Source organism: Salvia splendens, chromosome 20, assembly GCF_004379255.2.
Source record: "Salvia splendens isolate huo1 chromosome 20, SspV2, whole genome shotgun sequence".
Lineage (NCBI taxonomy): Eukaryota > Viridiplantae > Streptophyta > Magnoliopsida > Lamiales > Lamiaceae > Salvia > Salvia splendens.
In genome coordinates this window covers 8,825,576-8,852,570 of record NC_056051.1, presented here as the reverse complement: position 1 = coordinate 8,852,570, position 26,995 = coordinate 8,825,576, and the positions used below count along the sequence as shown (strand labels likewise).

Sequence of the window (26,995 nt, the reverse complement as noted above, 5' to 3'; positions counted from 1 at the left end):
TCGAACGGTTTCACCGCCAAAGCCTTTGTAAAAGGATCTGCCAGGTTGTTCTCTGATGCAATCTTGACCACTTGTATGTCTCCTCTCTGCACTATATCCCTGATGATATGATACTTTCGCTCTATGTGTTTGCTCGCTTTGTGAGCTCTTGGTTCTTTCGAGTTTGCCACAGCACCAGAATTGTCACAATAAATGGTGATGCTCTTGGGCAGATTCGAAACCACACCTAAATCCATAAGGAAGTTCTTGAACCATACAACCTCTTTTGCAGCCTCCGAACCGGCCACATACTCGGCTTCCATGGTCGAGTCCGCGATGCATTTCTGCTTCATACTCTTCCAAATTACGGCTCCACCTCCTAAGGTGAACACATATCCTGAAGTAGATTTTCTCGAGTCCTGATCAGCTTGAAAGTCTGAGTCAGTATATCCCAGAGGACAGAGCTCGACTGCATTGTAAACTAGAGCATAGTCCTTAGTCCGTTTAAGGTACTTGAGTATGTTATTTACGGCAGTCCAATGTCCTTGGCCCGGATTCGACTGATATCTTGCCACCATGCCAACAGCAAAGCAAATATCAGGTCTAGTACAAAGCATAGCATACATGAGACTTCCAATTGCCGACGCGTATGGAATCCTTCTCATTGCTTGTATCTCAGACGGCGTTTTAGGGCACATCTCTTGAGATAAATGGATGCCGTGTCTAAAAGGTAATAAACCTTTCTTGGCGTCTTGCATGCTAAAACGACTAAGTACTGTGTTGATGTAAGGTTCTTGAGTATGTGTCCCGCGTCTCCCATATCCTTCATCTCAAACTGGTTCGACAACCATGTTCGTACTGATGACAACATCTTTTTATTGTTTCCAATTAGAAGAATGTCATCTACATATAAAACTAAGAACACCACATTCCCCTTATCAACTTTCTTATACACGCAGCTTTCACTTGGGCACTTTTCGAATCCAAACTTGCGAACAGTTTGATCGAAACATTGGTTCCACGATCTAGATGCTTGCTTGAGGCCATAAATGGCCTTCTTAAGCTTCCAAACCATGTGTTCTTTGTCCTTTATGGCATATCCTTCGGGTTGTTCCATGTAGATGGTCTCCTCAAGACCGCCGTTTAGAAACGCAATCTTAACGTCCATCTGCCATACATCCCAATCCATATAAGCTGCAAAAGACAATAGTATCCGGATCGATTTGAGCATGGTCACTGGGGAGAAGGTCTCGTCATAATCGACGCCTTCCTTTTGGGTATACCCCTTGGCCACTAGTCTTGCCTTAAAGACTTTAACTCGTCCATCGGGTCCACGTTTACGCTTATATATCCACTTGCTCCCAATGGCAGTACAGCCTTCGAGTAGGACGGACAAATCGTAGACGTCTTTGTCTATCATAGATTGTAGTTCCGAATCCATTGCTTTCACCCATTCGCAATGATCGACATCTGCCTGCGCCTCCGCAAACCAGGGATCTAATACATTGTTGTCCGAGGAGTGATCCATAGATTCTCCCAAACCAATGTATCTGTTGGGCTCATGCGAGACCCTCCCACTGCGGCGCGGCACTACAATATTTTGAGTAGAAGTTGAAGTTTCGGGAATTGTTTGTACCCTTGGTACTTGTTCTTGGTTAATGGAACTTGTGACAGAAGTTAGCTCATCAAGAGCCACTTCACTGCTGGGTTTATGATTCATTACATAGTCTTCCTCTAAGAATGTCGCGTGAGTACTCACAATGACTTTCTTGTCTCGGAGACTAAAGAATTCATAACCTTTCGTCCCTTTGGGATATCCTATAAACTAACATACCTCCGTCCTTGATCCTAGCTTAGTTGGTTCCTTTTCCATTACATGAGCCGGGCAACCCCAAATCTTGAGATGTGCTAAATTGGGTTTGCGCCCAGTCCACAACTCATAAGGAGTAGTAGGTACGGATTTTGATGGTAAATTGTCTAAAATATGGCTTGCAGAAAGCAAGGCATGTCCCCAAAATGAAATAGGCAGACGTGCATAACTCATCATCGATCGAACCGTATTTAACAAGGTCCTGTTCCTTCTTTCAGCCACGCCGTTCTGCTGGGGCGTGCCCGGCGTAGTCAGTTGGGATTCAATACCTGACTCCGATAAGTAGTCCAAAAATTCAGCACTGAGGTATTCGCCTCTACGATCAGATCGTAGGCTTTTGATATTCTTTCCATGATACTTCTCCACAAGAGTCTTAAAGTCTTTAAACTTGTCAAAAGACTCTGACTTGTGACGCATCAAATAGACATATCCAATTTTCAAGAAGTCATCAATAAATGTGATGAAGTATCGAAAACCACCTCTTGCCTCCGTAGACATTGGTCCACATACATCGGAATGAACGAGCTCAAGTACTTCCTTGGCCCTATTTCCCTTAGTCTTAAAAGGCCTCTTGGTCATCTTGCCTTCTAAGCATGACTCACACTTATGAAAAGGTTCCTCCTCTAGACCTTTAATAAGATCTTGTTGAACAAGAGAATAGATCCTCCTTTCATTTGCATGACCAAGTCTAAGGTGCTATAAGTACGTTTCGTTCATTGAACTTGAATGTTCCTTTCGTTTCTTTGAAATTTTTGATGTTGTATTGAGTTCTGATTTGCGATTATTAAATTGTGTAGAAGTGATTGTGTACAAATTGTTTTCCATGATACCACGACAGATATAAGAACCATCTTTCTTAATAACGCAGTTGTCATTAAAAGAAATCGAAATCCATCAAAAACCAATTTAGAAACTGAAATTAAATTTCTTCTAAAAGAAGGTGTCAACAAAACATTCTTCAAAATAAAAAATCTATCACTACTAAAATGCAAATAAATGTCTCCCACTGCAACGGCCGCCACTTTGGTAGCGTCGCCCAGCTGGACTTCGATCTCACGATCATGTAGCCATCTTGTCACCTGCATTAAGTCAGGATCAAAACAAATATGATTAGTGGCTCCTGTGGCAATAACCCAAGTGCAAGTAGATGTCAAAGTCAAACAGGACTCAACTACTAAAGCTTGGTGCATACCTGTAGCCTTGCCCCTTTTAGGACAGTCTGGCTTCCAATGCCCCTTTTCTCCGCACTTGAAACACTTCCCCGAGGGCTTCTTATTTGCCCATTTCTTCTTCTTTCCCTTAGCCACTTTGCCCGATTCTGAGTTTGGTGCCTTCCTTTTTCCTTTGCTAGGCTTGAAGCCAGAGGAACGAGGTGCCGAAGTCATCATGGCAGCCTTAGCCTGGACCATAAGGTCCTCTGCTGACTGAAGTTCATTCAATAGTTCTGCCAAGGTGTAATTCCATTTGTTCATCTCAAAGTTGAGCTTGAACTGCTGGAAGCTAGGGGGAAGACTTTGAAGGATGATTGTTACCTGGGACTCGGGATCGATCGTCCCTCCCAACACCTCAATCTGGTTGAGGTGGCGCATCATCTCGAGGACATGGTCCCTCACAGACGAGCCTTCCTTCATTGTCATCGACATGATACTCCGAAAGGCTTGAGACTTAGCCGTTCGATTCTGAGTACCAAAAAGATTCTTGAGATTCTGCATAATTTCAGTGGCAGTTTCCATGGCAGAATGCTGATGCTTGAGTACTGAAGACATAGATGCCAACATGTAGCACTTAAAATACGCATTAAAATCTTACAATATTACATGTGAATGAGATGGCTAAGTGCTACATGTTGCCATCTATGTCTTCAGTACTCAAGCATCAGTATTCTGCCATGGAAACTGCCACTGAAATTATGCAGAATCTTAAGAATATTTTTGGTACTCAGAATCGAACGGCTAAGTCTCAAGCCTTTCAGAGTATCATGTCGAAGACAATGAAGGAAGGCTCGTCTGTGAGGGACCATGTCCTCGAGATAATGGGCCACCTCAACCAGATTGAGGTGTTGGGAGGGACAATCGATCCCGAGTCCCAGGTAACAATCATCCTTCAAAGTCTTCCCCCTAGCTTCCAGCAGTTCAAGCTCAACTTTGAGATGAACAAAAGGAATTACACCTTGGCAGAACTATTGACTGAACTTCAGTCAGCAGAGGACCTTATGGTCCAGGCTAAGGCTGCCATGATGACTTCGGCACCTCGTTCCTCTGGCTTCAAGCCTAGCAAAGGAAAAAGAAAGGCACCGAACTCAGAATCGGGCAAAGTGGCTAAGGGAAAGAAGAAGAAAATGGCAAATAAGAAGCCCTCGGGGAAGTGTTTCAAGTGCGGAGAAAAGGGGCATTGGAAGCCAGACTGTCATAAAAGGGGCAAGGCTACAGGTATGCACCAAGCTTTAGTAGTTGAGTCATGTTTGACTTTGACATCTACTTGCACTTGGGTTATTGCCACAGGAGCCACTAATCATATTTGTTTTGATCCTGACTTACTGCAGATGACAAGACGGCTACATGATCGTGAGATCGAAGTCCAGCTGGGCGACGCTACCAAAGTGGCGGCCGTTGCAGTGGGAGACATTTATTTGCGTTTTAGTAGTGATAGATTTTTTATTTTGAAGAATGTTTTGTTGATACCTTCTTTTAGAAGAAATTTAATTTCAGTTTCTAAATTGGTTTTTGATGGATATTCGATTTCTTTTAATGACAACTGCGTTATTAAGAAAGATGATTCTTATATCTATCGTGGTATCATGGAAAACAATCTGTACACAATCACTTCTACACAATTTAATAATTGCAAATCAGAACTTAATACAACATCGAAAATTTCAAAGAAACGAAAGGAACCTTCAAGTTTAATGAACGAAACGTACTTATAGCACCGTAGACTTGGTCATGCAAATGAAAGGAGGATCCATTCTCTTGTTCAACAAGATCTTATTGAAGGTCTAGAGGAGGAACCTTTTCATAAGTGTGAGTCATGCTTAGAAGGAAAAATGACCAAGAAGGCTAAGGGCAATAGGGCTAATATGACCAAGGAAGTACTTGAGCTCGTTCATTCCGATGTATGTGGACCAATGTCTACGGAAGGAAAGAGGTGGTTTTCGATACTTCATCACATTTATTGATGACTTCTTGAAAATTGGATATGTCTATTTGATGCTTCACAAGTCAGAGTCTTTTGACAAGTTTAAAGACTTTAAGACTGTTGTGGAGAAGTATCATGGAAAGAATATGAAAAGCCTACGATCTGATCGTAGAGGCGAATACCTCAGTGCCGAATTTTTGGACTACTTATCGGAGTCGGGTATTGAATCCCAACTGACTGCGCCGGGCACGCCCCAGCAGAACGGCGTGGCTCAAAGAAGGAACATGACCTTGTTAAATATGGTTCGATCGATGATGAGTTATGCACGTCTGCCTATTTCGTTTTGGGGACATGCCTTGTTTTCTGCAAGCCATATTTTAGACAATTTACCATCAAAATCCGTACCTACTACTCCTTATGAGTTGTGGACTGGGAGCAAACCCAATCTAGCACATCTCAAGATTTGGGGTTGCCCGACTCATGTATTGGAAAAGGATCCAACTAAGCTAGGATCAAGGACGGAGGTATGTTTGTTTATAGGATATCCCACAGGGACGAAAGGTTATGAATTCTTTAGTCTGCGAGACAAGAAAGTCATTGTGAGTACTCACGCGACATTCTTAGAGGAAGACTATGTAATGAATCATAAACCCAGCAGTGAAGTGACTCTTGATGAGCTAACTTCTGTCACAAGTTCCATTAACCAAGAACAAGTACCAAGGGTACAAACAATTCCCGAAACTTCAACTTCTACTCAAAATATTGTAGTGCCGCGCCGCAGTGGGAGGGTCTCGCATGAGCCCGACAGATACATTGGTTTGGAAGGATCTATGGATCACTCCTCGGACAACAATGTATTAGATCCCTGGAACTTTGCGGAGGCGCAGGCAGATGTCGATCATTGCGAATGAGTGAAAGTAATGGATTCGGAACTACAATCTATGATAAACAAAGACGTCTACGATTTGTCCGTCCTACCCGAAGGCTGTACTACCATTGGGAGCAAGTGGATATATAAGCGTAAACGTCGACCCGATGGACGAGTTAAAGTCTTTAAGGCAAGACTAATGGCCAAGGGGTATACCCAAAACGAAGGTGTCGATTATGACGAGACCTTCTCCCCAGTGGCCATGCTCAAAACGATCCGGATACTATTGTCTATTTCAGCTTATATGGATTGGGATGTATGGCAGATGGACGTTAAGACTGCGTTTTTAAACGCCGGTCTTGAGGAGACCATCTACATGGAACAACCCGAAGGATATGCCATAAGGGGCAAAGAACACATGGTTTGGAAGCTTAAGAAGGCCATTTATGGCCTCAAGCAAGCATCTAGATCGTGGAACCAATGTTTCAATCAAACTGTTCGCAAGTTTGGATTCAAAAAGTGTCGCGTGTATAAGAAAGTTGATAAGGGGAATGTGGTGTTCTTAGTTTTATATGTAGATGGCATTCTTATAATTGGAAACAATAAAAATATGTTGTCATCAGTATGAACATGGTTGTCGAACCAGTTCGAGATGAAGGATATGGGAGACGCGGGACACATCCGATTACGAAGAACCTTGATCCCGAGGATGTGTCCCGCGTCTCCCATATCCTTCATCTCGAACTGGTTCGACAACCATGTTCATACTGATGACAACATATTTTTATTGTTTCCAATTATAAGAATGCCATCTACATATAAAACTAAGAACACCACATTCCCCTTATCAACTTTCTTATACACGCGACACTTTTTGAATCCAAACTTGCGAACAGTTTGATTGAAACATTGGTTCCACGATCTAGATGCTTGCTTGAGGCCATAAATGGCCTTCTTAAGCTTCCAAACCATGTGTTCTTTGCCCCTTATGGCATATCCTTCGGGTTGTTCCATGTAGATGGTCTCCTCAAGACCGGCGTTTAAAAACGCAGTCTTAACGTCCATCTGCCATACATCCCAATCCATATAAGCTGAAATAGACAATAGTATCCAGATCGTTTTGAGCATGGCCACTGGGGAGAAGGTCTAGTCATAATCGACACCTTCGTTTTGGGTATACCCCTTGGCCATTAGTCTTGCCTTAAAGACTTTAACTCGTCCATCGGGTCGACGTTTACGCTTATATATCCACTTGCTCCCAATGGTAGTACAGCCTTCGGGTAGGACGGACAAATCGTAGACGTCTTTGTCTATCATAGATTGTAGTTCCGAATCCATTACTTTCACTCATTCGCAATGATCGACATCTGCCTGCGCCTCCGCAAAAGAGGTTGTATGGTTTAAGAACTTCCTTATGGATTTAGGTGTGGTTTCGAATCTGCCCAAGAGCATCACCATTTATTGTGACATTCTGGTGCTGTGGCAAACTCGAAAGAACCAAGAGCTCACAAAGCGAGCAAACACATAGAGCGGAAGTATCATATCATTAGGGATATAGTGCAAAGAGCAGACATATAAGTGGTCAGCATTGCGTCAGAGAACAACCTGGCAGATCCTTTTACAAAGGCTTTGGCGGTGAAACCGTTTGAGTGCCACGTTGAAGGGATGGGCGTTCGACTCATTCAAGACCTCAACTCGGTTTCAGTATAAGTGGGAGAAATTTTAGACATGTGCACTACCATTTTGTATACTCGAAAGCTGTTTTGAGTATACATGGGAGATTGTTAGAGTTTTGTATACTAGAAATCACCTTTCAAATGATTGGATATTGTAAAACTCTAATTGTTATTTTTCAATAAATGCAACAGATTATTTTTTGTCATAATGCTGTTATGTTTTACATTTAATGGTTGTTTATTGCATATTTAAATGAATAAGCAAACGTAACAAAGTCTAAGTCTTTGTTTTAGTAGACCGGTTGTGGGCGTCGTCCAATTTAAGGTAACACGGTCAGTTCTAAACCAAGAAAAATAAGAATTTCACAACCTAGATAGGCATAGACTACCTATCGTGAAAGGTTGCAATGTCAGTCCGATTATTTCTAAGCCTTATTGAAATAAGATGACGTTGGTGTGGTATAGCACTGAATGGATCCAACAACAAGACGAGTCTTTATGCTATCTACTGAAACACGAGGTCTTGATAATTAATTTCTTAATCAATGTACGTTAGCATTGAGCATACGATATTGAGTATCAACTACTTTGACTTACCAAAGGTGCGGGTTTTTCGTCACCCAACGATCCAGGTATATTGGGTAGTGGCGATCATTATCTAGCGGTGCTAGGATTGCTATTACGTTGAATCGTGCGCGAGGGGAATCTCGTTTGATAACATCCACAAGAGGAGCTCGAAACAAGGTATTATTATTCGGAACCTAGCTAGTTAGAGTTTAATTACTCCATGAATAATAAATTAGAGTTTCTTGCTAAGTCCATTATTGGAGATTAAAATATGTTAATTAATTAAGTCCATAGCAGACAATAATTAATTAATGGATGTTTCTATCTTAAGCGCGGGAAATAAATTAAATGCAATTAAAGGAAACCCAAAATACTTGTAATTTCGGATTTGGAAGGCAGTGCAATATTACTTCTGTAGTGGCTGCTTGTAATATTTCAATATAAGCTTATATTTAATTGTGGGTTCAATTTAATTGGTAAAAAGCTAATTGGGTGAGGCATGTTCCAAATTCTTCCTTAGATCCCTGACTGGGCCCAATATGTGACTTAATATAAATAGGAGAATAAAGGAGACAGAAAATACACATTATTACTCTATCAAATTTTCGTCCCCCTCTAAGAAAGAGAGCTGGAAATTTTGCCTCCTCCGTGAGCTGAGTTCTGTCTTCGTTATTACGTTGGTGAGATTTGCCCACACAAATATCAGCGTATAGTCCGGGACACCAGTCGGAAGATCCAAGGTCGAGTATTGAAGATCTTCACGTGGAGACGGAGCAAGCCATCATCGATTCTTGATTGAATCAACGAGGTAAATTGGCTAATTCCGTAGTAAGCATGTTTTAGGGATTTTATATGCTAAAACATGTTTTAATTCAAGTTATGAGCATGATACATATGATAATTACGCGAATAGAATTTTTCTAAATAATCTGCTAAATAGATCAAATTTATGTGATCATTAAATGTTGCACGCTTCCGCTGCCAACCCCTTCAATGTGGGAATAAGAAAGCATGGTTGTAATCTCATTTTTGAAGCATGACTATGTGTTGGAAGCATGAATATGTATGTGTGAATGTATGATAGACAAACTAGGGTTTGTGAATGTTGAGCATGAAAACTGTTGTGTACGGACAATAGGTTTCGATGAGGTTTTGACCAATCACACGATCTTATTTCGACATGAATTTTTAACTGAATGAAGTTTCAGATGTCTTCTGTGTTGTGTCAAAATTTCAGATTCAATTGATAACGGCCGAATTTATAACGAATTTTTCAATTGAACTGTGCAGTCCTGCCAGAAATTGTGTTTCGTCTAGTTAGTTTCGTTTTTGTTTTGACCGATCAAAAGATATCATTTTGGTGTGGACTTTTAACTGGAAAAACCTTTATGTGTCTACTGTGTGGTGACCAAATTTTAGCTTCATATATGATTGGATGGAATTTTAATGATATTTACAAAAATAATGCGCTGTTCTACCAAATTCTGGTTTTGTTAAAATAAGCTTTGTTGACAAGCTTTGAATGCATTACATGATACATGTGTGAATAAGGAACTTATCCTATGATGTGGTTATGTGTTGCACGTTGAGTATGCTAGAGTGTTCGTTTCGTTTATGTTGGTGAACGTTTGGGATGGGCAATATAAGAAAACGATGAAAGGAACGATGGGGCATGCATGATAAATGTGTTGATGGAAAAACTGATTGTGTTATGGTGTTCACAAGGGTTGTTGTGCGTATGTGGGTACAAAGAGCAAGGGTTGCATTAAAGTTGCGAATTGTGTTGTATAAGCAAGCGAGGTGGGCTTTCTTTTACTAAAACTCTTTTACGTTTCAAAAGTATGATGATGGTGTAATAAGGGTGGTTTAAATTGTTATGTCATGCCATGTTTGTTTTGATGATGAGATTGTTACCTGATGCCTAGTTCATTTGAGCTTGCTCCGTTAGGCTATAGGGCTGTGTTAAACGAATTCGGATCTGAGTAGGGCCGCAAACCCTATCAGGCTGTGTACACTGGTGGGATCATGAGCCGTCCTTGCTAGTCGGCCGGTCTCGTGGGCGAATAGTGTGGTCATACTTTCGTCGCACTATGGTATGAGGATGTGAATGATTGATTGTTGAGAAAGTGGGAAGATTGTTTTGTCTGGCCAGACTATGAAACTGTTTTTGTGATACTCGATGATATTTCTCGTCTAAATGTAAAACTCAAGTTCACTATTGTATGGATGACATAACTTTTATCAAATATTTTCGGCATGAGCCCATTGAGTATATTAAGTACTCAGTCCTGCATATGTTTTCCCTATGTGCAGGTTGAGCGATGATATTGTGGCAGATGTTGAGTCATGTCTTCATACATGGGCGTCATCCTATGACTCTCTCTAGATACTTGATTTACGCTGCCTTGTTTGAAATTGTTTTCTTTCTAAAAGTCTTCCGTTTTTTTCCATACTATTGTTTTCTAGTCACGAGTTCCCCGTCTTTACTATCCTTAGTAAGGGCGGTCGTGACAGTTGTGCTTATCTCAAGAACCTTACATCGACACTGTACTTAGTCGCTTTAGCATGCAAGATGCCAAGAAAGGTTCTTACCTTTTAGACATGGTATCCATCTATCTTAAGAGATGTGTCCCAAGACGCCGTTGGAGATAGATGAGATCAGAAGGATACCATATGCTTCGGAAGTTGGTAGTCTCATGTATGCTATGCTTTGTACAATACCTGATATTTGCTTTGCTATTGGCATAGTGGCAAGATATCAGTCGAATCCGGGCCAAGGACATTGGACTGCCGTAAAGAACATACTCAAGTACCTTAAACGGACTAAGGACTATGCTCTAGTTTACAATGCAGCCGAGCTCTGTCCATTGGGATATACTGACTCAGAATTTAAAGCTGATTAGGACTCGAGAAAATCTACTTCTGGATATATGTTCACCTTAGGAGGTGGTGCCATAATTTGGAAGAGTGTGAAGCAGAAATGCATCGCAGACTCTACCATGGAAGCCGAATATGTGGCCGCTTCGGAGGCTGAAAAGGAGGCGGTATGGCTTAAGAACTTCCTTATGGACTTAAGGTGTGGTTACGAATCTGCCCAAGAGCATCACCATTTATTGTGACAATTTTGGTGTTGTGGCAAACTCGAAAGAACCACGGGCTCACAAAGCGAGCAAACACATAGAGAGGAAGTATCATATCATTAGAGTTATTGTGCAGAGAGGAGACATACAAGTGGTCAAGATTGCGTCAGAGAACAACCTGGCAGATCCTTTTACAAAGGCATTTGCCGTGAAACCGTTCAAGCGCCATGTTGAAGGGATGGGAGTTCGACTCGCTCAAGACCTCAACTCGCTTTCAGTATAAGTGGGAGAATTAGACGTAGTGCACATTTATTTTATATACTCGAAAACTGTTTTGAGTATAAGTGGGCGATTGTTAGAGTTTGTATACTAGAATCACCTTTCGAGTGATTGAATACTGTAAAACTCTTTATTTTATTTTCCAATGGATGCAACAAATTATTTTTATCATAATGTTGTTATGTTTTACATTTAATGGATGTTTATTACATGTTTAAATGTATAAGTAACTTAACAAAGTCTAAGTCTTTGTTTTAGTAGACCGGTTGTGGCGTCGTCCACTTTACGGTCAGTTCTGAACAAAGAAAAATAAGAATTTCACAACCAAGATAGGCCTAGACTACCTATCGTGAAAGGTTGCAATGTCTGTCTGCATATTTCTAGCCTTACTAAAATAATATGACATTGGTGTGGTAGAGCACTGAATTGGATCTAACAACGAGACAAGTCTTTATGCTATCTACTGAAAGACGAGGTCTTGATGAATTATTTATTTTTTAATCAATGTACGTTAGCATTGAGCATACGGTGTTGATTATGCCCTCCTCTAACTTACCAAATGGTGCGGGTTTTTCTTAACCCAATAATCCTGGTATATTGGGTAGTGGTGATTAATATCTAGCGGTGCTAGGATTGCTATTATATTGAATCGTGCGCGAGGAGAGTCTCGTTTGATAACGTCCTCAAGAGGAGCTCGTAATAAGGCTTTATTATTCGGAACCTAGCTAGTTAGAGTTTGTTTACTCTATGAATAATAAATAAGTGTTTCTTGCTAAGTCCACACTTGGAATTAATAAGATGTTAATTAATTAAGTACATAGCAGACACTAATTAATTAATGAACGTTTCTATCTTAAGCGCGGTAAATAAACAACAAACAAATGGAAACCTGGATTACTTATAATTTCGGATTTGGATGGGCAGTGCAATATTACTTCTGTAATGGTTGCTCGTAATATTTGAATATAAGCTTGTATTAAATTGTGGGTTCAATTTAATTAGTAAAAAAGCTAATTGGGGGAGGCCATATCCAAAACCTTCCATAGATCCCTAACTGAGCCCAATATGTGACTTAATATAAATAGGAGAATAAAGGAGACAGAAAATACACTTAATTTTATCTGAAATTTTCGTCCCCTACCTATTCCTCATAGGGGGCGATTTTTCTCCTCAGCCCTCCTCCGTGAGATAGAATTTATGTCTTCTTTATTTAAGTTCTAGTATTCTGGTGAGATCAGCCCACACTGATATCAGCATACAGTCCGGGAACCAGTCAAGAGATCTGTGGTTTAGTACTCAAGATCTTCACGTGGAGAAGGCGCTAGCTATCTTCGATTCTTTGGAGAATCTTCAAAGTAAATTGGCTAATATGTACAAAGCATGTTTAAGGTTTCAATTATACTTAAAGCATGATTTAATTCAAGTTATGAGCATGATACATGAGATAAATGCACGAATAGAATTTGTCTAAATAATCTTCTAAATAGATCAGAATTATTATGTAATTGATTTATGCACGCTTCCGCTGCCAACCCCTTCAAAAACTGCGGTGTAGGGCCTGCCTCGAGTCATCAACCATCTCCACTGTTCAATCCTCGTGAGCTAGGATCCAGATATGTCCACTCACATTGGCTCCCATGAAATGAAGCCCCTGGAAGTTCCTCCCCACTGCCGGTGCCGATCTTTGTGGCTCAATCACTGCAGCAAATAAAATCTTGTGTTCCCGAATCAGATACTTCAGATGCCTCTTGGTGCGGCCATTCGCCACACCCTAAGCATTCCACGCTAGGAACTGGCCGTCCACACTACGAACTGGCCCGTTATGAGGAAACAAATCAGGCAGTCTGATAAGTGCCAGGTTGTGCAGGTGTCGCGTCAAGCAAAGGATGTGTCCTACTGATCAGGATGGACGTCCCAGCTGAGCCTGAACCTGGTATCAATAATTCCTCAACCCACTTCTACTGACTAGTATAGTGGATGTAAGGGTCGAATCCCACAGAGATGAATGCGCTTTGGTAATTGTGGTGATATTCTGGAAAGGTTGGTTAGCTACCACGCTTTGGGTTGAGATTCTAACTAGACTGGAAATTAAGGTGGTACCTACTGACTAGGAGGTGTGAAAGATGATTAACAAGCAGCTGTGTACTTGAGATTGAGGGAACATTATGTTTCAAAAAATATCTAGAGGGTACGGGTTACTATAAAAGGCTAAACGGAATATCAGAGAATAAGTGATAGTTAGGTGACTAGGCTGACAGATCTGTAGAGTACCAGCAGAAAAAGTAGAGAAAAGTAAAGGTCAAAAGTAAAAAGTAACTAAAAAGTAAAAGTGGTCCCAGATTTGGATGTGGACATTGCCTTCTCCAACGAGTATGAACACAAATCAAACAACTCAGATTCCATGAACGAGAATTTCAGGTTAACAAACTTCACAAAAACAGATCTACAATCTAAACTCCAAATCAATAGATGGAACTAAAGAAACTGAAATCACGCTTACTGGGTAACATGCAAGGTGGCAGAAATCACGTAGACTGGGCTTTCAAACTTAACCATTTCAGATCTAAAATCTAATAGCTATCTAAATTCTTGAACTCAGATTTATCAATGCTGAAATGAAAACATGCTCGCAACACTTGGAAATTACAGTAATAACTAGATCTAAGCTATCTAGGCAGAAAGAAACAGAATCGAACAGAAAGAAATGCATAAAACCAACTTCATTGCATAAAAGGTGTTTGGATCTAAACGAAATACTTCAAAAGCAAACGCAAATTGAAAGTGCAACAGGTCCAACATAAGGAAACACGTAAAGATTAACTAAGAAAGCAAATAAAGATTGTTTGCCACTCCGAGCGATGAGACTGCTAACACTACGAAACACGCTGGCTGGAACGAAATAATACGGAACTTCAGCGAAATGGTGAACTTCAGGTGACCATGGTTGTGGCGAGGAACGAGAATATGAAGGATAAGCTGAAGGAACTAACTGCCGAGAGGGAACTACTCTAACTAAGAGTGTGTATTCCTAATGATGATTCCCTATATCCTCCTTTCTCTCTCCAAGTGGCTTCCTTTTATAGAGCGGCCTGCCCTTGATTTTTAGGGTAAACTCTCTTCGCAAAATGACCCTTTTGCCCTTACTTGTGGCTGATCTTCCCAGCAATCCTTCTTCTCCATCTCGAGCCTTTTTTGGCATGCATACTGGTCAGTATAGCAACATTCTGATGCCTTTTTCACCTGAGTTATCCGATACCTTTCCTTCTGACTGGAACCCTTTCCCTGCACACTTTAGCAACTGTTTTGCAGATATATTCCAATTATGCACGTTATACTGATAAGTAACCAAGGCCTAGAATACGACTTATCACAGTCCGCGAGGTAGAAACCCTCGCCTTCTTCACCTGTGCTTCAATCATAGGGCGGCGATCCCTATTTCTGGCGATCTCCATAGGCGAGGTCCCACTGCTGGCAGCTGTGTTCTATGCACCCTTTGCCATCCTAGCCTCATGAATGATACGTGCATCTGCAGTCCCGTCATGCAGGATCATGGCCATAGACGACTCATCCAATCTATTATTGTGAACTGCTAGACCAGTATAGTCCTACCGACCACTCATCCGTGTCCCTGTAAAGGTGGATGAGAGAGATCTCGGTCTGCTCTGTGTCTCTCCCCCATTATCGGTCTCAAACTCAGAACCCCCGATCTCTGACAAGGCGCGACCCTCAGCCTCCTGCAGCCTCCTCAATCTTCTGTTCTCTCTATATCTAGCCCTGCTTGTTGAGCCCCTTCTCTTCTTTCTTTTGCCCATTTCAGTTGGGCGTTGATCGGTCATACCCGAGTTTGGAACCAACACGGGCTCCCTGATCTACAAGCTGCCGCTGGTGATGTGGTCAAGTCGCCCTACCCAGATCTGAGCCCTTATCCTCTGTATTTCCTTGTCCATGTCCTCAAACTTCGTAGCCTGCTTCCCCTTATCCTGACCTTGCTCAGATTCCCTCGTGTATGTCCCTTTCTTACCCACTCGGTTCCACCCCGAATCCATCTCTCTCTGGGCTTCCGCCTGCTTTCCCCAGGGCTGGCCCCCCTGATCTCCCCTCCTCTCATTCTGTCTCTGATGGGGCCGGTCTGGTGAAATCTATCTTTGGTGGTGCTGGCTTCTTCCCAAAGGCATAACAATGCTCCTCTGAATGACCCACATGCTTGCAGGCAGAACAGTATTGCGGGATGTTATCTCACTTCACCTGCAAAACCACATTCTTTTCCCCAATTCGAAGCATGCACTTCTTTGTGGCAGGCTTCGATATATCTATCTCAATGCAAATGCGTGCATATGACAATTGTGCTCATGTGGCAGTGTTATGATCAATCTGAATAGGCTCACCAAACAATTTACCAATGGAAAATAACATAGACTCTTCAAATAAATGGATGGGTAAAGCATGCAAATTACATCGAACAGTAGCGATGGGAGTTCCAAAGAAAAGATCAAAATCAAGGGTCCACTTAAACATTCTCATCGTATTATGTTCAACAAACCACACATTGTTATTATTAGCCCCACACAAAACTTTCACATAATCATCGATCTCAGATAAGGTAATGAGGATATGCTTAGCGTTAATGAAATTCCAATTAAGTGTACCTTTCAGTTTGAAGTTAGACAGAGCCTTGCGAATCAAGTGGGGGTTGGGATGGAGTGCGAAAATTTCCCTACCAGAGCGAGTCCCATGCGACCTGCAAGCTCGTCATTATCAGAATCAGAGATGCGTAGACATGGGATACCATTTTCATTACTCATTACTCCTCGTTGTTGAATCCGGAGGCATCAAGAATTTTTGGACCATGCGAGGGATGTCCCCCCTTGAGTATTTCCGCCACTGTTTTCTTTGGGGGAGGTCCGAGAGGTAGACCGCTTGACGAGGCGTGATCTCCCTTTGCGTTCTCACCCTTCCCCTCATGGCTGACCAACCTGAGTTTCGCCAAAGGCGTTCTCACCCTTCCCCTCATGGACTCTTCTAAGCATCGGTGTTGAAGGACTTGCACCTCCATATGGTCCAAAACGGCATCTTCATCCAAATTACCATCGGGACTGCCCTTATTGCGGTGGAAAAGATCAACCAGGGTCGACACCAGGCCGACCCTTACCTCCCCCTCCGTATCTGGATCATCATTCGCGGTTGTTGTGCTAGCCGGACCTCCCGACGTGAACATCTCTAGTCGGTCCACGGCGAGGTCGTCACCGTTCTCCCTTAAGGAGGCTGAATCAAGAACCGACGCCACCCCTTCAACCACCATCATTCCGCCTTCAATCTCCACTTCGTGTGGATCCACCATCAACCGCGGCGTAACCCTAGGCGCCGAAACCCTAGAAGCCGCCAACGCTTGAACCGCCAGAAACCCCGACCACAATCCACGCGGAGCCCTAGCCGCACCCACCAAACAGAGAAAACTAGACTACCAACGAGCCGAGGATGATCGGACAAGTCACCTCCGGCGACAACGCGAACAAGAAAAAAAAAGAAAAACCCTAAGTAGCGCCGCCGCCCATAGGCTACCTCCGGCCCGACCCTGACCAACAACCGGCTCTCCCAACCCCCACCACCAAGAAGCAGACCTAGACTTCGTCGGACACCAACCGACGTCATGAGAAACCCGACACGACGTAACAGACCGGAAAGACATCAAAAAACAAGAAAAATACTATCAAAATAGAAAAAAGAACGATGAAAAGGATGCAAAAACATAGAGGAATCGAACTATGGACTCAAAAACAAGATCAAATTAACAAAAAACATGAAAATTGGTGATTTCTCTCTACCTCTCTCTTAGGGCATCCGCAGTGGTTGTTTTTGGAAAATTAGGAAAAAATTCCATTAAAATAAGAAAAATACATTTCACCAAATAAAAAAAATACATTTTAATAATTAAAAACTACATCAACGACGACCCCTACGCTGCCACCTATCTTCAATAATATCGTTCTGGAGTCGAACGTGGGCTTGTTTTTGGCGCATGTCGGCAAATGTACGGACTCGATCGACATCGTCATGGGGAATCCCCATGCGTACATTGCTAGTGGCCACGCCGTGGCTTGGACCCGCAGCATCAACATCATCATTGGCCCAATCGGTCAATGCTGGACCTTCATCTTCGACGATCATGTTGTGCATGATATTACATGCGTACATGATGTCGGCGACGCTGTCAACGTACCACTGCCGTGATGGACCCTTCACTGCCGCCCATAGAGCTTGGAGCACACCAAATGCCCGCTCCACATCCTTGCGCGTTGCCTCCTGACGTTACGCAATGTATACCTTCTTCGCATCCGTTGGGCATCTGATCGTCTTCACAAAGACGGGCCACATCGGGTATATCCCATCCGTCAAATAATAGCTGACGGCCGGACCGATGCCCATGCATTGGTCGTTGAAAAGGGGCGACGACTGGAGGACGTTGATGTCGTTGTTCGACCCGGTTACTCCTAAATAGGCATGCCATATCCACAACCGGTAGTCAGCTACCGCTTCAAGGATCATCGTGGGATTCTTGGCCTTGAAACCGGTAGTGTACATCCCTTTCCATGCAGCGGGGCAGTTCTTCCATTCCCAGTGCATACAATGTATGCTGCCCAGCATCCCCGGGAAGCCGTGCTGAGCCCCGTGCATATCCAGCAGAGCCTGACAATCTTAGGGGCTAGGCTTCCGAAGATACCTATCCCCGAATATCTCCCTAACGCTCTGACAAAAATACTTTTAGCAGTCGCTGGCTGTCGACTCGCCGATGCGGAGGTACTCGTCGAACATGTCCGCCGCACCTCCGTACGCCAACTGCCTGAGTGCGGCAGTGCACTTCTGAATCGGTATGTGGCCGGGTTTACCCGCTGCATCCTCCCGCACCTTGAAATACCCGTATCGACGCTCCAAAGCGCCAACGATACGCATAAACAGCGGCCGCTGCATCCTAAACCGTCGCCGGAATAGGGTCTCCCCAAACCGTGGCTCCGGCGCAAAGTAGTCCTCGTACATCCGACGGTGGGCAGCGAGGTGGTCGCGGGGTACTATAGTGCGACGGTGGATGGGTCGAGGCACCGCCGGCGCCGAGGCCTCTTGTTCCTCTCTCGCCGCGGCCTCTCGCACACGTGCCCAAATCGGAGCCATTACGTCTTCATGATGGCCACTACCACTACCACTACCACTACCAGCCATTACTATTATATAAAAGAAATTTAGAGAGAGAGAAACTTGTTAAAACAAGTGGGGAGAAATGAAACGAAGTTAAACGAGCGGTATATATAGACATTACAAAAAAAATGAAATAAAGCGGAATTCCATGCGGAATTCCGAGGGAGTCGACGCAATGGCGGACATCCCCGCGGAATTCTGCGCTCAATTCCGCTTAACGCCGCAGACCTGTGACGTCCTCAGCCCAATTCCGTATCCGTGTCGGGCACGCCTAATGGCGGACGTCCGTGATGGAATTCCGGGACGTCCGTGGGAATTTCGCGCGGAAGTCCGCCATTGCAGATACTCTTACTTTAACAATTTTGCATTAAAACTCATGACAAATCCAAAGTGAATATTCTTTGAGGGCGGATGGAGTATTATTATTGAAAATCATACTTCCAACAAATGCACTTCAAATATATTGAGTTGTTGACCAACTATTTAACTGGATGAAAAAAAAATCCAACCGCTCCACATTTTTACATGATAGTACATTTTAATTGGAAGAGAAAGAAATGAATCAGGGAAGAAAAGGAGAACGAGAGAAGATTTTTATAGTACTATCATATTAGGTCACTTTTCGTGTAAGCCCAAAAATGTCCTTTATGGCAAAAATGTGAAAATGTATTTTTGAAGAACATTTTGAGGTGAAAATTATCTTCAAATACCAAAAATGAGATTTTCAGGTACTAGAAATGCTATAGAAAAAAATCAGGGAATGTTTCTGTAAACTGAAAGATCAGGTGCTGTCAACGGTATTTTGATTCCTTGTGAATATATCAGCACATGATTTTCCAACAAATAAATAATTTTGTAACTAGCAGGTTAATCAAAGTATGTATTCCTCCCTCCGTTCCATAAGACTATGTATTCTCTCCTTTTCAGACCGTCTCACAAGAATATGCATTTTCTAATTTTAAAAAGTCTTTTCTCTAATGAGATAAAACCAATTATCCACTATCAATATTTTAATTACTTTTTTCCTTTCTATCTCTCTTTTACTTTACCAATTATGCATTAAAACTCGTGCCCAACCAAGAGTGCATATTCTTGTGGAGCAGAAGGAGTAATAATATATGCAGCAAGAGGCTATTGGAGCAAAGTAGTACTACTATGATTCATACTACTATTGCCTTCATCATTCATACACAGTTCTGGTTTTTGAGTAAAACTCAAAGCGCCTCCAATAAAAATAGTAACCAAGAAGAACAACCTTCTTCAATGAAATCAACCTTCTTGTTTCTATGAAGAAAATGGTTAAACGATTTCAAAACAGTCCCATCTTCAATTGAGAGAATCTTCAAGGGGACGGCGCCTAGGTTTTTTTGTGATCAGAAGCATGATTCCTGGACTATTGTACAAAACACATGCAAAAAATATTTAACAAAATGCCAGAAGGACACAATCAGAGGGAAGAAAGAACATGAAACAAATTTACAACCTCCAATTATCATAGCAAGTAATTCTGCTTATAGTCGATTACTCAAGCATGCATAAAATCATAATAGCACAACTGGCATACCAAAACCACAGTTTTCAATATAATCCCAAAGGTAAAACTATAGTTTCAAGATTAAAAGAAACATTCCCCCATATTGTTTTTGAAATGAGTATATACAAGAAAATCTTATTTACAAACTATAACATTACCTGATCCTGATCTCCTCAACATTTTTATCTGAAATTGAGTACAACATCGTGTAGTTTTTCAAGTCAAAAACCTTGTATATGCTGAAATAAGTCAGTTGTGGATATTAGAAAAAAATAAGTGTCAAATATAATTGATGATCCACTTATCAGCTAAGATTACCAGTCTTGTACAGAGTAGGTAAGAACCTTTCCATTCACATCATCAAACTCGACAAAACCAGGCCACTTCAATGACTCGGACTCGGAAAGAGGGAAACCAGCATCAGGTTTGCCCCTTCGTATGTATCTAAATGGGCCACAGATGTACTGAGGAGTAATAAAACAAAATGAGAACAAAAAGAAACAGCAAGCAAATGGTAAGATGGAATTACTCGATCTACGTTGTTCTACATTTTAAAGAACTAAAATTATCCGAAGCATAGACTGAAATAGTAATTAGTGAATCATTATTTTTGTTGTAGAATAAGCTCCGAATGACTTCATCAGGACAAACATTCAAGAAGCATATCCTCTCGTTAGTCTCTGCGTCAAATAGGTGACATATATAAGCCCTTTTAATAGCCAAGAGAAAATGCACAAGGAGCTTAAATTTCAGTAGTTTTGCACCTCGACTGAATGCTGCACACACACCAGATTGGGCAAGTGCAAAGACAATATCACGGGCAACAACTATCTCAATAATTTTTGACCTCTTCTTAAGAACTGTAATGACAAAGAACAATATCCCTTGGGATCATAAATACCATACTCCTCCTGAACCAAAGGATCAAGGTCGGTATTAGTCCATCATGCACATAGGCGACACTATACCCATTCCTTCCATGAAAGTTGAATACAATATAAACAGCCAAATAATGAGTTCTAGAGAAAAAGACTTCTTTCAAATGAGTTGATGCTTATAATGTGATCAGTTTGACACAAATGTTATAACACCTCCATCAGATTTTAGGAATCAAAATTTAGCTGATGATGTACTGTAAAAATGACAAGAAATTGCTCATCCTCTACACCGAAACTAGAGAATTTTCATGAGCAAGAAATCCCCAACACTGGAATTTGCCGCATATCACTATCATACATGATAAGTGAAGAAACTATTTGAACTCAATTAAAATCAAATTTATCAATAAACTAAAGTATATGAGAAGAAAGTATATGTACTTAAAACAAATAAAAGAAAGAAACATAGCTCATTCAATACTCAATTAAAAATTGTATCTTCTAACTCATAGTAGTGCTACAGCATATTTCACAAACGGCTTGGAATTAGTATCTATTTACATACTAAGCATAAGCATGGACTCCTCCAGAACTTGTTTAATCGGGTCATCGTCTTCACTCCTTGTATCATAGCAAGTCATTACTCTGCCCGCGCCTGGGGGCAGACTGGGGACAAAAATAGGGACGCACAAGGGCTGCCTGAGTTGATGGATCTCTAGGAGGCTACCTTGAGGACCTTCTAGAACACTCAAAAACTAGACGATGTAGCAACCAATATGGATGACGAGAGGAGCAATTCAGAAAAGTAGCAATAGACTTTTTTCAAAAAAATAGAAGGGTTTAAGATAATGTGAAACTAGACAAAGCCAAAAGTTTTAATGGCTAATAAACACACCTTGTCTGTACAAAATCTTGTTCATTAAATACCCCTATTATTTGACCTAAAACTGTTAAAGAAGGGTAAATCACAGAACAAGATAAGACTTAGGTGCATAATTTGTTGACCATGTTAGTAGATTAATGGATATCGACCAAAGAATAAGGTCATAACCCACTAGTACTATCTAACACTATGTCTCTCAGCTTGGTTTATAAGTCGTGACATGTTAGCATAAAAGGCAAATAATAACAAAGGTTCTAGGCACAGAATGAAACACCTATCTCTACTGTAAAACAAAACAGTGTTATAACAACTCAAATAGAATATACTAGCATCTTCTCCACATAAAAAGATAAACAATACACCCTTATGGTACACAGATCTACAAACATAAATGTTTATACATGCTAATCCAAGTGAGAAGCAAAAAAAAGGGGAAATTGAGGTGAAAAAATGCCCTCCAAATCTCGGCGAACACTTCATCAATCAAGCACCCAAAAGCCCTAAAAATCTTCGTTATAGGCATATATAATTCATCAAAGTTCAAATCTTTAGGGGCAACTACCTACAAACCCTTCAAATGGGCCAAAACCAGAAAAGGTTGAAGAAAATTAAGAGTTTTTCGGATGCGTGGGGCACTTTACTACTACAATAACGAAAATGTACCAACTTTATTATTTCTTCCATCTATGGGAAAAACGTCATCCTCATCGGCGTCTTATTAAGTAAAAACCCGTACGTGGTTGGCGTTTTACATTTTCTTTTTGAAATTGTGATAATACAGTATTTATTGTAACACGCCTATTCCGTTGGAGTGTTTAATTAAAAATCGTCAACTCCGATGGCGTTTTTATGCGAATATCGGATAAAACAAAACAATATTTATAATTTGTACACGCCGATCACGTTGGCGTTTTTAAAAGATTTAATTAAAAAATGAAACTAAAATTAGAAACGCCAATACCATTGGCGTGTTTTGACAGAATGTGTAATATCTTATTCTCCTCTCCCAAATCGCGAAACCCACACACAGCACACACAGCGGCCGGCGGCTTCTCAGTGATTTCGCCCTCCCTCCATCAATTGCATCAACAAGGAGTGAATCGGTGCCATTCTTCCTCCTATTTGATATATTTTTCGGTTAGTATGCTTATTTTTTACAATATTAGAGTAATTGTTTGGTAGTTATTTAGGGTTTGTAATTGGTTGTAAATTGAGTTGAAATTTTGTGTTGCATTATTATTTAGCGTAGTGGCTTGTTTGAATGACATTATTGTTGATTAATAGTGGAGATATTGGTGTTTGGTTAGGGTATAAATTTGATTAAAAGCCAAACTAGGTAGTGTTGTTCTAGCTTAAAAATTGGGCAACTTGATTGGGTTTAAGTGGGTTTTAAATTGGTGTGGTATTATTTGGGTTTAGGTGTTACATTATTTGATATTGTGTTTGAGTGTTAAATTTGGGTTTAAAAAATTGGTGACAGCAAGGAAGCAAATGTCTTGAGACTCCAAATGTTCTTCTATGAATTTTACCTCGACATCGTCCACGTAGATGAGTTCCATCAACTGTTAAAACTGGCTTGCATAGTTGAAAAGCCTCCACAGCTGGTCCAAAAGCCCAAAATACATACTTGAATACCTTGTTCATACCGCGGCTTAATCTGTCATCATGCAACCATTCCACAATTGTACCAGGATTTTGTCTTTGCATTTCATTCAAATAAGACGGTAAAACTTTGAACGACCACTCTCATCCACCATATACAAGCTCAATAGTTGTCCTCCATCAGAGTTGATATTGAATCGGAGTTGAAATGATGTTGGAAATGGTGGATCTAGTTTGTTTGGTGATGATTATGGTAGATCTAGCTTAGATTTCTGTTAATCGTTTGAATCTAGAATACGAGTGTTCGGATCTGCATGGAAAACCCTGTTACTACTTGTTTTCTTAGCTCAGTAGTTTAGATCTGATAGCTGTTAGTTTAATTGAAGTGTTCATCGTTCGATCTGAAGTATGCTCTGTTTTCATGCTCTGTTTTGTTCATATCGTGCTTGTTTGTTGGAGAAGATGAAATCATTCAGTAGTTGTAGTCGCGTTACTTTAGTTTGTTAGTTGCAGCTTTTATCAGTAGCTAATTAGAGTAATCTGTTTTGCTGTATACTTTTACTTACCTTGTGTTTGGTTAATTTAGGAAACTCTTTTACTTGACCCAGGAAGTTTGTGAATGCTCTCAAGTTACTTTCGGATACGAATCATGCATGTAATTATGTTTTACGTACTTTCAATTCTCCAGATCTGGTAGTTAGAATAGACTAGATTTCATTTCCCAGGCTTAGTAGTTAAAACTCGACCCTCATGTTGCGTGGCAGCAGCTAAACCCCTCCAAAAGTTCTCTCGATGCATTCACCCTTCCATCCCCGTGGATTCGATCCTGATTCCCCTATACTAACAAATAGTGTAGAGGGTTGAGGTTTTCAGGCGATGTTGTTGCAACAACGACTGCATTCGGAAAGTTCACATTCTCCTAGACCCTGTGCTCTAGCGAATCCTCCGGACCTAAGAATTAAGCATAAACACAAAACAACAGCATTCGCGCCTCAAATGGCGCCGTTGCCGGGGATGGATGGCATTATTTATGTTTGCATCTAGAGATTTTTGGTATACATAGTTTTCATTTGTTGTTTTTCGTTTTCTTTTCAGTTTATAAGCGAGAGCTCAAGGTCTGGACACTGGAGTAACTCACTTGGTTGGAGGGAAGCTCGAGCTAGTTGGTAGATTAAGAAGACATTCTCCCCTGTTACTACCCGATCTGGGATAACAACAGGAGATCCAGTCTAGCTGAGTTCGGAAAGTGACAACGATCTAGTCTCACCTGTTAAGGAGGAAGTTGAGTCAACTGCGGACTCAGACGAAGGAACCGTCAGAATGGCGGCTGAACCAGACAACGATCCAGAGATCGGCTCGCTTAATGCTCATTTGAACGGCGAGCCGGCATAAGCAATAGTGATCACCCAAGCTCAGAGATTGATAGACATCAAGACCAACGTACTAGCGTTCATGCCACACTTCTATGGCCGTAAGATATAATGTCACTACGAGTTTCTACACGAGTTTTGCAAGCTCTGCAGCATTCAGAAGAGGCCACCTAACTCGACCGAGGAGGATTATAGGTTACGTGCTCTACCATTCGCACTGAAGGGAGAGGCGAACTGTAACATCCCAAATTTTTGTGACTCTTCTTATATGTTATTCGAATTTTGGATTCTTGGAATTATGAGACTTTCGTTTCTATGTGATTAAGTGTTTTGCGTGAAATAAATTTTCGTGGTTAATGTGGAATGATGAGCTTGATGTTTTATATTTTCCAATGTGGGGAAATAATTAATAGGATCATGCATTTATTTTTTTCGAGCCAATTCATTGGAATTTTCGGCCCTTCCTAATTATTGAAATAGTATTTCATTTCTTGGATTTAATTAATTGTCTTGGGATCTTATCCAAATTAAATTCAAACCAAATGACCCCTAAATGGTACTACATGGAATTCGAACTCCATTTTTATTTTCCATGGGAGTTTTCGAAAATCTCCTATAGGAGAAAGAATGATTTTCATTTGATTTAATTGGTGCTTTATTGACTCTCTTCCTTTGAATTTAATCCAATTAAATCATGTTATAATTTATTTCTTCACCTAAAATAAATAGAGAGTTGGGACATTCCTTGGTTAGCAATTTTCGGCCCCTCCACTAAATTTTGGAGGATATTTTATTTGTTTCCTAATTTGTGGAATCCCTTTTTATTCAAATAAATTCCTAGGTCTAATTAATTGGGGATGTGAATATTTTTCTCCTACTTTTCTTCCATATCACACGCCCCCTATGCAATATTTTCCTTGTGGGAATTTAATTAATTGTTGCCTATTTTATGGGAGCCTTTTCCTATAAATAAATTGCCAAATTTAAATCCTATTCTTTTAATTGAGGATTTAAATAATTTCCTTGTGCAATTCCTTATGGAAATTTTCGGCCCCCACCATTATTTTCATACTTTGAGATTTAATTTATTTTGTTCCCTTGTTCATGAAATATTCACTTTTGTCTCCTAAGTTGTGAATATATTCTCTCCAAGTAAATACCAAATAAATTCCTTGCTATTCCTACATGGAATTTTCAAAAATTTCCTCCCCTTCCCACATGCTTATTTTATTCTTTTAATTGTGGGATTTATTTAATTGTATTTTTCCCATAATTAATTAATTAATTGATTTTAAACCTAACCCTAATCCTATAAAAACACCTAAACTATACTCTAGCCCCCATTCTCCCTCAATTTTCGTGCCTCCCTCCTCCCTCTCCACACTCTCTCCAAAAAACTTCTTCCACCATTGTTTCTTGCATCTATTGAAGTTTATTTTCAAGAATCTCCGACGAATCACCTCGTTTCTTGGTTCTACCGATTCATTTTGTCAAAGAAGGTATATTGGCTTCACTTTTCCTCATTCTTTTCATTTGAACCATGTTCTTGAATCCTACATGCATGTAGTGGGTGTAGGAATCGTAGATCGCAAGTTTAATCGGGGGGGGGGGGAAGTGAGTTTGCTTGAAAACCTTGATAAATATGCGTTTCAATTGAATTGTGTGAAGTTTGATTGGATTCTTTGGTGAATGATGTAAGTTTATGTGCAAACATGTTTAAGAGAGTCTTATCAAGCATGATTGTGTGTTATAAGCATGAGAATTGGTGTTTGGATGATTGAGAAGGAAACCCTAATTTAGAAATTGTGTATCTGTTATCTGTGATGTTCGACCAGTAGCTTCTGATGAGTAATTGACCTATCAAACGACCGAATTTTGATAAGAAAATTTTACTAAGTAAACTTCAAGGTGTTACCTATGTCTCGTGTGAATTTTACTGATGTGATTCTTGAACTAGATGAAAATTTGAAGTGTCTTCTGAGTCGTGTTAAATTTTCAGCCTTTTTGGGCATTGGATGAATTTATGGTAAATTTTTCATATGAACTGCGCAGTGCTGTCAGAAATTGTATGTTCCGACCAGAGAGT

The 26,995-nt window shown here is 40.9% G+C and overlaps 1 pseudogene; it reads right to left on the bottom strand.

The window, feature by feature from the left end:
• Positions 1 to 19,790: 19,790 nt before the first annotated feature.
• LOC121781076 lies at positions 19,791 to 22,312 on the bottom strand (annotated as a pseudogene).
• Positions 22,313 to 26,995: the final 4,683 nt, after the last annotated feature.